Below are 9,937 nucleotides of genomic sequence, written 5' to 3' on the forward strand. Positions count from 1 at the left end.
GGTCACCATCCATCTTGGTGGCCATCCAGCCAGGTGACTGTCCACTCAGGTGGCCATCCAGCCAGATGACTGTCCATCCTGGTGACCATCTATCCAAGTGATCATCCATCCAGGTGACCATCCATCCAGGTGGCCATCCAGCCAGGTGACTCTCCATCCAAGTGGCCATCCAGCCAGGTGACCATCCATCCAGGTGGCCATCCAGCCAGGTGACTGTCTAACTAAGTGACCATCCAGGCGACCGTCTAGCTGGGTGACCGTCCATCCAGTTGACCCTCCAGTCAGGTGACTGTCCAGGTGGGTGGCCATCCCTGCGTCTGTAAACCACATGAAACTGTTCACCTCACGGGGTGTCCTGAGGACACGATGAAGCCATGGACATGGGAGGATTAAACCCGAGCCGGCAGGGGTCACCTTGGGGTTTGCTCGTTGAGTCTGGATTGGGAAAAATAGGCAAAAGCAAACAAAGGACATGCACCCAGGCGGAGCTGGACTCCTTCTGCCTGGAGGGCTTGGCTGGGCAGGTCTGTAGAGTCAGAGGATGAACAAGGAGCTGCCGCTCTGCCACGGCTTCCACGGCCGTTCCTCTCCTTGCAGCCGGGCCGTGCATCCCTTCCATCCTGTTCCCATTTGACACTTTAAAGTGGTTCCAGAGTTGGATTTCAGCTGTGAAACCTCAGTGCCCCAACCTAGACCTCACCCCATGCCGGTGCCTTCTGGAAAGGAGAACGTACTGGCCCGGCCAGGGTTTCCATTCAGATTGGACTCCTGCCCTGGTCTCAGTCCTGGCCCAGGATTTCAAAAAAGGAATCTGTCCCCAAAGGAACTGCAGAGCAGACCCTCTCGATGTGAGGCTGCCCGCAACAGGGGTGCTGGCATCAGGGAAGCTTGGAGAGGAGCTGGGGCATGGGCAGACCCTCTCGATGTGAAGCTCCCCACAACAGCGGTGCTGGCATTGGGAGGTTTGGAGGAGAGCTGGGACTTGAGCCAATGGTGACCCCATGACAATGCGGCCGGGTTCAGAGCTGGCATGCCCCTTCCTTTGTGTCAGGAGATGGCCTTGGACTTGGGGAACGGAGCCTCTGGAGCACCCTGGTGCAGGCTAAGGGCCTCTGAGCCTGGCCCAGGCCCGGGAGGAATTCAAGATTGCCAAAGAGATGCAGAGGCAGGGCCTGCCCTGGCAGGGGCTTCCTTCTGCTCTAGGGAACACTTAGATGAGGGGCCGACCCACAGTTATTGATTCGAAAAGTACTCTCGGCCCACGTGGGGACGGTGTCATTTCTGGGTTTTTCCCTTTATGTGGAGATAAGGAAAGGGCAGAACAATGGTGGAAAAATTCCAGGAAATAATTCTCAGTGTGTATCCTTCAGAGAGGCGTTTTCTTCCGAGCTGCAGCTTCCTGCTCTTGGTAGATGCCCCGTCATGATCCCAGGGACACTCTCTGGGTCTTCAGTGCCTGCGTCCAAGACCTGTGATAGGGAGGGAGCTCTGCAGTGACGTCTGGGGAGCTGTTCTCTCTGGGAATTGCCTTCAGCCAGGTGAGCCTGCCTTGCCCCAGGCTACGCCCCTGCCTGGGGGGCAACCTTTGGCCCGCGATGGACCCCGAGCCACCCCCACATTGGGCTGGGGCAACCCCAATGCACTCTCCCGGGATCTCGGAGGACTCTGTCACCGTGGTGCAGCAGCCCCATTCCCCCTGCCCCACCCAGGCCCTCGTGTGATCAACGATCCACAAACCTCTCGCCTCAGAGTCTAACCTAAGATGAGGATCCGCCCCAGTAACCTCATCTCGTTTATTCTTTTGATTAATTTATACAGAGAATACTGTTTAGAGGGCACCTGAAGCTTTTTGTTTCATCAGCACCAGAGAGGATTTCCACTCCAGAAAGGGCCTGAGAGGTGATGTAGTCCAAATCCCCAGTGTGACAGATGAGGAAACTGAGGCCCAGAGAGCCTCAGGTGGCTCCGGGGACACCTGGATTCTGGAGCCTGCTCCTGAATATACAGGTGGGGACTGGGGGGCTTGCACATGTTGGGGCTGCCCTGCAGGACAGGAAACGGGTGACCCGGGAGATGCCGGAAGCGTAGGACCCTGGACTGAGACCACAGAGGCAGAGAGACGTCCCCACAGCCTGAGAGGTGCGGAAAGCGTCTGTGGAGCCATCTCATCTGTCACAGCTCCACAGGGCCAGAGGGCCCCGCTCCCGGGAGAGGCAGGCAGGATGAGAGCCCGGCAGCACCGGACCCACAAGCTACACCATGTGTGGATGCCTGGAGCTGTCAACAGCCCGTCAGCAGACCCGTCTCAGAGGAGTCCAGCACCTGCCCACAGTCACACAACTGGAGATGGCTGCGGCTGGAATTTGGACTGGACTCTTGGCCTTCAAAGCTGATGGCTGCACCCCACACCATTCAGGTGGGGCCCTGGAACTCTGGAAGGCTCCACAGCCCAGGAGGGCTCCCCATTCAGCTGCCTTCTTGTTCCCCACAATAGCTGAGGGAGGCAGCCCTGGCCTTGAGGTGCAGGGGGAGTTCCATGCTCGACCCCACAGCTGAGGGTGGTGGCCTGGGGGTCCTTGCAGGCCTCAGTGTCCAGGTGTTGGCTGTAGCAGAGGACACACCTGGCCCTGCAGGAGATGTTGTCAGTGACGGTGCATCTCTGTGGGCTGAGTGACCTGGCCTCACCACGTGGTACCTGAGCCCGGAGGGGTGATCCCCTGCCCAATCATCGGGAAGGCCCCAGAGAGGGCAGCAGCTCCACGTGCACGACAGACAGCACTTGGCCCAGCAGGGATGACCGAAGTCCAGCCGAGGTGACACCATGCCTCCCATGAGAAATATCTGGACACTGGGGCATTGAGGAGTGGGGAGGGGCGCTGAAGGGCTGGCACACGGGGAAGGCGGCTGTCATTCTCCTGTCTGGTGTGTGACAGGGCCATGGAGTGGGGGCTGGGCATTGGAGAGGCAAGGCCTCCTGCTTTCCGGCTGGCAGAAGGTGGACAGGGACGGTGGCCAGCGCAGGCGAGGGGCAGGTGCAGAAGGCGGGCCAGCAAAGTGGACAGATTGTGGCCCACGTCTCTAATACATGGAAGGGAAAGGAGGGACACATGGACGCTTCCAAGCTGGGGGTCTCTTCTCAAGGGCTGGGACTTGTGTGTCCAGAAAGCCTCCTGCTCTGTCCTAGAACCTCAGCTCAGGGATGCGTTTGCCTTGCAGGTCCCGCTGGGGGCCCAGGGAAGCATGCACAGGCTGAAGGCCCTGAGAGTGGCTGCTGGGCCCAGGATGAGGCTTTCATGGGGATGCCAGGCCTGCCTTCCAGGGCCAACTGCCAGCTCCACAGTGGTACCTCTTGCACTCTGCAGTTTGCATCCCTTAGGAAACGCCCTGCCCTCTGCTGTACTTGTGGAAACTGCTTTCAGGGGACATTAAAGGTGGCAGAGGACTAAAGGGTATGAGGATGTAACACACTCCCCTGGATGAGTCTCAGCTGCCCTGGGCTGTGGGAGCTGCAGTGCCGTGCCCCAGGGTCACCAGCTGTCAGGTGCAACACTGGGACCTCTGGACCTCCGACTCCAGGCTCCTCTGTGGCTCTTCCAAATTGTCCTGCCCGGAACACTGAGGGGCCACTGCCCGCCTCCTGATTGCTCTTGCCCTAAGAACCAAGTCCCCGCTTATGCAGCTGTGTGTGAGTGAGCACGTGTGTGTGATCATGCAAGTGAGCATGTGTGTGCGTGACTGTGTGTGTGCATGAGCTTGTATAAGTGTGTGAGCATGTGGGTGTACACATGTGCATGTGTGAGTGTGCATGTGAGTGTGTGTGTGAGCATGTGTGAGTGTACGTGTGTGAGTGTGCTTGACTGCATGAGTGTGCATAAGTGTGTGAGCATGTGCGTGTGTGAGCGTGCATGTGTGAGTGTGCATCACTGCATGAGCTTGTGTGAGGGTGTGTGTGTGAGCGAGTATGTGAGCCTGCATGTGTGTGAGCATGTGTGAGTGTACATGTGTGAGTGTGCATCACTGCATGAGCTTGCATGAGGGTGTGTGAGTGTGTGTGAGTGAGTTCACTCAGTTGCCAGCTGAGCAGCATCTGCAGTCACCTGTTTGAGTCACATGTTTGGGTCCTGGAAGGAGTCACATGCCTGGGTCCTTGTTGGGTTCACCTACCTGGTGGATACCCTGGTGTGGATGGGTCTTCCTGGGTCCCTAAGCTACTGTACCACTTCTTGGGCGCTTGCTCCTCAGGTCTTGCCCATGCTTTGCTCTGCTCTCTCATGCTGGACTGGGCCCTGCAAACTCTGTCTCTCCTTAGCCAGCTGCTCCTGCAGACCCTGTGATGAGGCAGCCAGAGGAGGCTGCACTGGGAGAACTTACCCCGCCTGTCTTGGCTTCTCTGAGCCTGTCCCCAGGAGCTCCTCTTGGCCAAGTTTAAGCCTCAGGAAAGCTGAGCTGCCACGGTGTCCCGGCTTTGTTGGAAGGAGACCTTCTTGCCCTGAGAATCCCGGGGCCAAAGACTGGGCTCAGCAGGGAAGTTTCTCCCCAGGAGCCAGGTGGGCATCTGCAGGTGTTTGCCTGCAGGGACTTGGCTAAAAGGAGCCACTGAGAGGTTGTGTTAATTGGCGTCTTCCCGGCCACCCGCAGAGTTTTCTGGAGTGGGGTGCTCTGTAGGAGGCCATGATGCTGTTTTTTCCCCTTGTTAATGCATCGCTGGCTTAGCCTACCTGGGGAATGCGGGGTTGCCCCTGTTTCCCAGCCACGCCTGGAAATGTCTCCATCTGTGCCTCTCTGCCCCCGGATCCCAGCGCTTCTGCTCCTCCCCCTCCCGCCAATTGTGTGGGCAGCCGACGCCGGTCTCACCACTGCCAGGAGAGGCTGATGCAGGTGGAGACAAGGGAGAGACAGCAGGAGGCCCCAAGTTTACAGCAGGTCAACAGCCGTGGGCAGTTACAGTCCGTCGATCCTGCCTGCAGGTGCCATGCAGAAACCTACCTGTAGTTCCACCCTGAGTCCAGATGAGACTGCTGGAGCCTTCCTGGGAGAGGCGCCCATTTACCCAGAGGCTCTAGAATGGGGCAGCAGGTTGCCTCAAACAGGCTGATGGGAATGACTGGGCAGTGGGCACCAGGGGAGCCTGAGGAGGGAAGGGACAGCTCTACCCTTGTGGGGCCATCTGAGTTGCCACGTCACGCAGACCCTGAGCATGGAGGGCGGTCCTGGGAGGTGTGGGGAGCTGGAAATTAGGCTACTTCCACCCCTGCCTTTAGGGCTCCCTAGCAGCTGGGGCCTCTCCTGATGCTAATTTCAGGAATGTTAGCCCCAGTTATGAGGTGCCAGCACCCAGCAGGCCCTCTTTGTCCTGCAGCTAGAACCACCTCCACCCTGGTGCAGCTTCAGGAGAGACACAAGTGAGTGAGGGAGGAGCGGCGGCCATGCTGGCCAGAGCACCAGAGTCCTGCCCACTGTGTGGGTCATCAGGTGATAATGTCCTGCCAGCACCTGCGTGAATGTGGACCAGCCATTTGCATCTTTGTGGTGCCTGGTGTGGATGACTTCATGGACAACTGTCCGGGCCCCAGATGGGATAGCCTGACTGGGGTCACCAGCCTAGGTCTGGAGGTCACCAGTCTGAGACCTGGATGGGGCCGCCTGAGTCTGGATGCAGCCTCCAGCCTGGGCCTGGGTGGGGCTCCTTGTTTGGGTCCTGGAAGGGGTCACATGCCTGGGTCCTTTTTGGGGTCACCTGCCTGGTGGATAGCCCTGGTGTGGATGGGTCATCTTCCGGTCCCTAACTGCTGGGCCTCTGCTGCCTGTTCTATGAGGGGTGCTCTTCCATCTGGCTCCAAGGAATCCTCCTCACCCTGGGGTGGGAGCTGAGCAGTTGACCTCGCAAACTGAGCCCTGCAAAAGGCCTGTCAGACATGGGGAACCACCTCCCTTCTGGGACATTCCCGTCCCCTCCCCTGGGTCAACTGTTCACCCAGAGGGCAGCGCTGTACCCAGAACTCGGGGACCGGGTGAATCTGCCCCTGTAGGTGACAGTAAATTGCAGGCGAGCCCACAAGCCTGTTCAGGAGCCTGAGCAAGGAGGAACAGTTGCATTTAAAGAAAGACTCCGGCTGTCGGAGCGGCAGTGCTCAGCTTGGGAATGAGGAATGAAGAGAGCCCGCCTGCGGCTCCTGTGGGGAGGGTGCTCTTGGAGACGGGGCCTCCAGCACCTCTTCACCAGGGAACACAGAGGCGCTTGCTCATCTCTTGGCGGGTTCAGGGCCCACAACTGAGATCAGGGTTGTGCAGACCCGGACTCAAGCCCATGAGGACAACACAGCCCCAGTGAGACCTCCATCATCTGGGCGGACATCAGAAGACAGTAATGCAGCTCCCCGCGATGCGGCCTGCCCGCGAGGTGAGGGAGGTCTCAGGGATACCTGGCTCCACCGCAGCGACGGGGAGCTTCTCCATGGAAGTGACTCCCATCTGAAGTCCCACCCATGGTCTGCTGTAATTCTGCCTCCATATCAGCACCATGGCCTTCCAAGCCTGTACATCAGTCTCCTGAGTTTGGCTGATGAGTCTGACCCGAAAGGCAGGGCCTGGCTCTCTCTTTGTGGGAGGAGGTCCAGCCTCTGGACCTGCAGGACTAAGGCCCTGGGTGCTGAGGCCTTGCTGTGGTCAAGCAAGTGATGAACATGCCCAGAGAAGCAGGGACAGCAGGCCCCGGGGTACAGCTGCTGGTGTTCAGGCCTAGCAGGTGGCCAAGGCCTGCCTTCCCCTGTGGAGCTCCCATGGCCTCTGATGGTCAGCACTCCCTGCACAGCGGGCGCCTGGCCCACACCAGCCCTCCTCTGTCAGCCCCTTGGCTGGCCGGCCTGGCCTCCCCATCCTGCAGTGAGAAGGTGGAGGCTGAGTGGCCCCAGGAGTGTGCCAGGGCTGAGATTCCCAGTCCTCTCTGCCTCCCCATGCATCCAGGGCTGGAGCCAGGATGCAGGCTGAACCCCGAGGGAGGTGCCCACCCCTTCTGGCTCAGTGCTCTCTGCAGTTCGTGAGGGCTCAGGACATCATCTGACCGTGGTGCTTGTTTTACCAGGCACAGGTCTGAAATAGACGGCAGAGGAGCACACACAGCTGGAGGGCATAAGCCAGCAAGGAAGTTTTCTCGCTTCATTTTACCTGGACCTAACGAGCCGTCTGCCGCTCACCAACAAAAGCCCAGGGTTCCCAGCCAGGTCTTGCACCTGCTGGGAGGGCCAGGCCCTGTGCAGGGCAGAGTGCTTCTGTGCCTAAGCCCGAGGGGCCCGCTGTGCATCTGGAGGGGAGGTTATGAGGAGTCAGCACCCGACAGGCCTTCCTCATCCTCTGACTGCCTGAGCCCCCGGCCAGGGCACCCACTTCTCACAGACAGCACCCTCTACCCAGGTGCAGCGTCAGGTGGGAGACGGGTGAGTGAGGAAGGAGTGCAGCCAGGCCAGAGCGGCAGAGTCCTGCCCGCCGTGTGGGTCATCGGGTGACAGGGTCCTGCTAGCACCTGTGTGTATGTGGTCCAGCCGTCTATCTTGGGTGAGCTCATCTCCACCCACACCCTCACCCCTGGGCTCCTTGTACCTGCCCTTTCTTATCGTTCAGTGGCTGCCTTGATGATGCTGCTGGTGCCTCTCAAGCACCTCGCAGATGTCCATTCATCGGATCCCCAGAACAACCTACACTCTCATTACCCAATTCTACAAACAGGCAGCTGGGGGCTCAGAGCAGCCGAGGCCCTCCCCACCTCAGGGTACTTACCTGTGGAACAGGCTCACAGCACTGGTCTCAGAGGGCCACTCAGAGCAACGGCAAGCGGGAGCGCTCCACAGCCTTGCGGGCAGCACTGCAGCTCCCCGTGTGTCTGAGCATCCTGGCCTCTGGGATTAAAAGGGTTAAAGTGCCCCCCTGTTTGAGGCCCCTCCCCAAGATGCCCCACCCTGTGATTTTCAAGGGCAATGAGTGGAGGGGCACCTTGGCTTTGCAGGACACCCAGCTGGGCACAAACTCAAAGGAGCCAGGGGTCCAGTGGGCCTCCAGTCTTCCCGGCTGCTCTGCAGAAGGCAGCAAACAGGTGGCGACTGCTTTATTGTGCGACTCTGTCCTGGGCCTTTGAGTTCAGCACCGGCAAGTCCAGCTCTCTTCCTCCTCACTGCGTAGCTCTGGTGGGGCTGCATCAGTGCTGGTGGAAAGAGTCCCAGGAGGTTGACTGGGGCTGAGGCTGGCCATCACGGGCCTGCTCCCTGTGCACAGGCGGGGACAGTTGTCCGAGGGGCGCTGGGCTGTCTCTGCCGAGCCCCAGCCCCAGCACGTGCTCTCCCGGCCTGAACTGTGACTCCGCAGGAGGGGAACATGCATGTGTGTGGAGGGGAGCCTGTGAGCGGAGGATGTAGAGAGACAGCTGAGAAGGGTGGGACAGTGCCAGTCCCCAAGGCCACAGAGGCTGTGCGGAGGTCAGAGGTGCTGCAGTGGGGTCCCGTCTCATGGAGAGAGTGGCCGTGCTCCTGACCCCAGGCCAGTGCCTGCAGCCCCTTCCTTCCATGGCTGATCACACAAGCATTAGCAAGATGATTCTGCGCCCTGTCTTGAAAAGTGTTCTTTCAGCACGGACCTCCTTCTGTTACGTTCAGAAATGACGGGACTCTCACCACCCACGAAACGCGCGTCATTACTGGGCAGTTTTCTCCCCTCTCCAGCACAGACCCAGCCACTGGCCAGGAGGCTGATCAGGCTCAGAAGGTTGATCTAACCTCACAGGGGCAGTCTGGGGCTGGCGTTGAGGTACCATCGGGCACACAGCGTGAGGTACGAAGCAGCTTGTGAATTCACTGGCTGAAACCAGTTCTGCCCAGACCTTCTCAACAGGTCAAGACCTTCCTGCAATTTTCATTTTGTCACATTCAGCATCAGTTTTTCAAACTCTTGGGTCCTTAACGTTCCTAACACCTGCCTGACACCTGCCCGTGGAACATTCTCTTACGTTGAGAAAAAGGTTGGAGAACAACCAACGTGGCTGGGAGACCAGGCCAGGTGGGCCGGACACCTGGAGCTCTGGGCAGGCTCAGCCTCCTGCAGGACCTGGGACCTGCTGTGTGTGGGGTGGGCTCCAGCCGGCTCTGAGGGTTCCCTGGGGGCTGCGGGGTCTAACCTGAGGGCGGGGCTGTCTGAACCCCCGGAGGAGCCTGTCGGGATCCCAGGGCACCTTCGGTCCTTCATACGTGGGGAAACCTCGCCTCTCACAAGCACTTCCTGTGTTCCTAGGGCCAGAGGAGCACCGAGTGGGGCCACCTCCTTTCCAGTCCTACCTTTGAGCTTCGTGACTTTGGACAGCAGCTCAGCCCTTTGGGACAGTCCTGCTCATGGGTGGAGGGGAGGTAGCTGGGGATCAGGCCAGTGGGTCTTTGGAGCCACACCCTGTCCCAGGGCCTTCTGGCCAAGAGGTTGATGAGGCTGTGGGCAGGGAAGGGCTACCTGAGGAGGAGGACGGGTCCAATTCCTAGCCCCAAAGCCTCAGGCAGGCACTGCCACAGGTGATCATAGGCCCTGCCAGGGCGGTTAGCTCTGAACCATGTGCCAGAGGCCAGGGTGGCCCTCAGGGTCACAGGTGAAAGGGGTTCTCAGCTGGGGTGCCCTGGTTGAGGGGCTCCACCCTGACCCTCTGACACTCTATTTCCCAGGGTCTGTTTGGAGAGCTGCAGTCAGGATCATTGCTGCTGGCGTTGGAAGGGACCATGGCATTAAAGCTCATTCTTGATCCCTGGGTGAGGTACAAAGATTTCTGGGGGCCTGGGGCAAGGCTAAATTTAGAGGGTGGTGGGCCGGGCTCACTCTGGAGCTTCCTCCAGTGCTGCAGGAAGCCGAGGTGCAGGAGGCAGGCTTGGAGGGCTGCTGGGGTGGATGGGACCCCAAGATGATGGAGAAGGGT

The sequence above is a fragment of the Chlorocebus sabaeus genome, chromosome 10, assembly GCF_047675955.1.
Source record: "Chlorocebus sabaeus isolate Y175 chromosome 10, mChlSab1.0.hap1, whole genome shotgun sequence".
Classification (NCBI taxonomy): domain Eukaryota; kingdom Metazoa; phylum Chordata; class Mammalia; order Primates; family Cercopithecidae; genus Chlorocebus; species Chlorocebus sabaeus.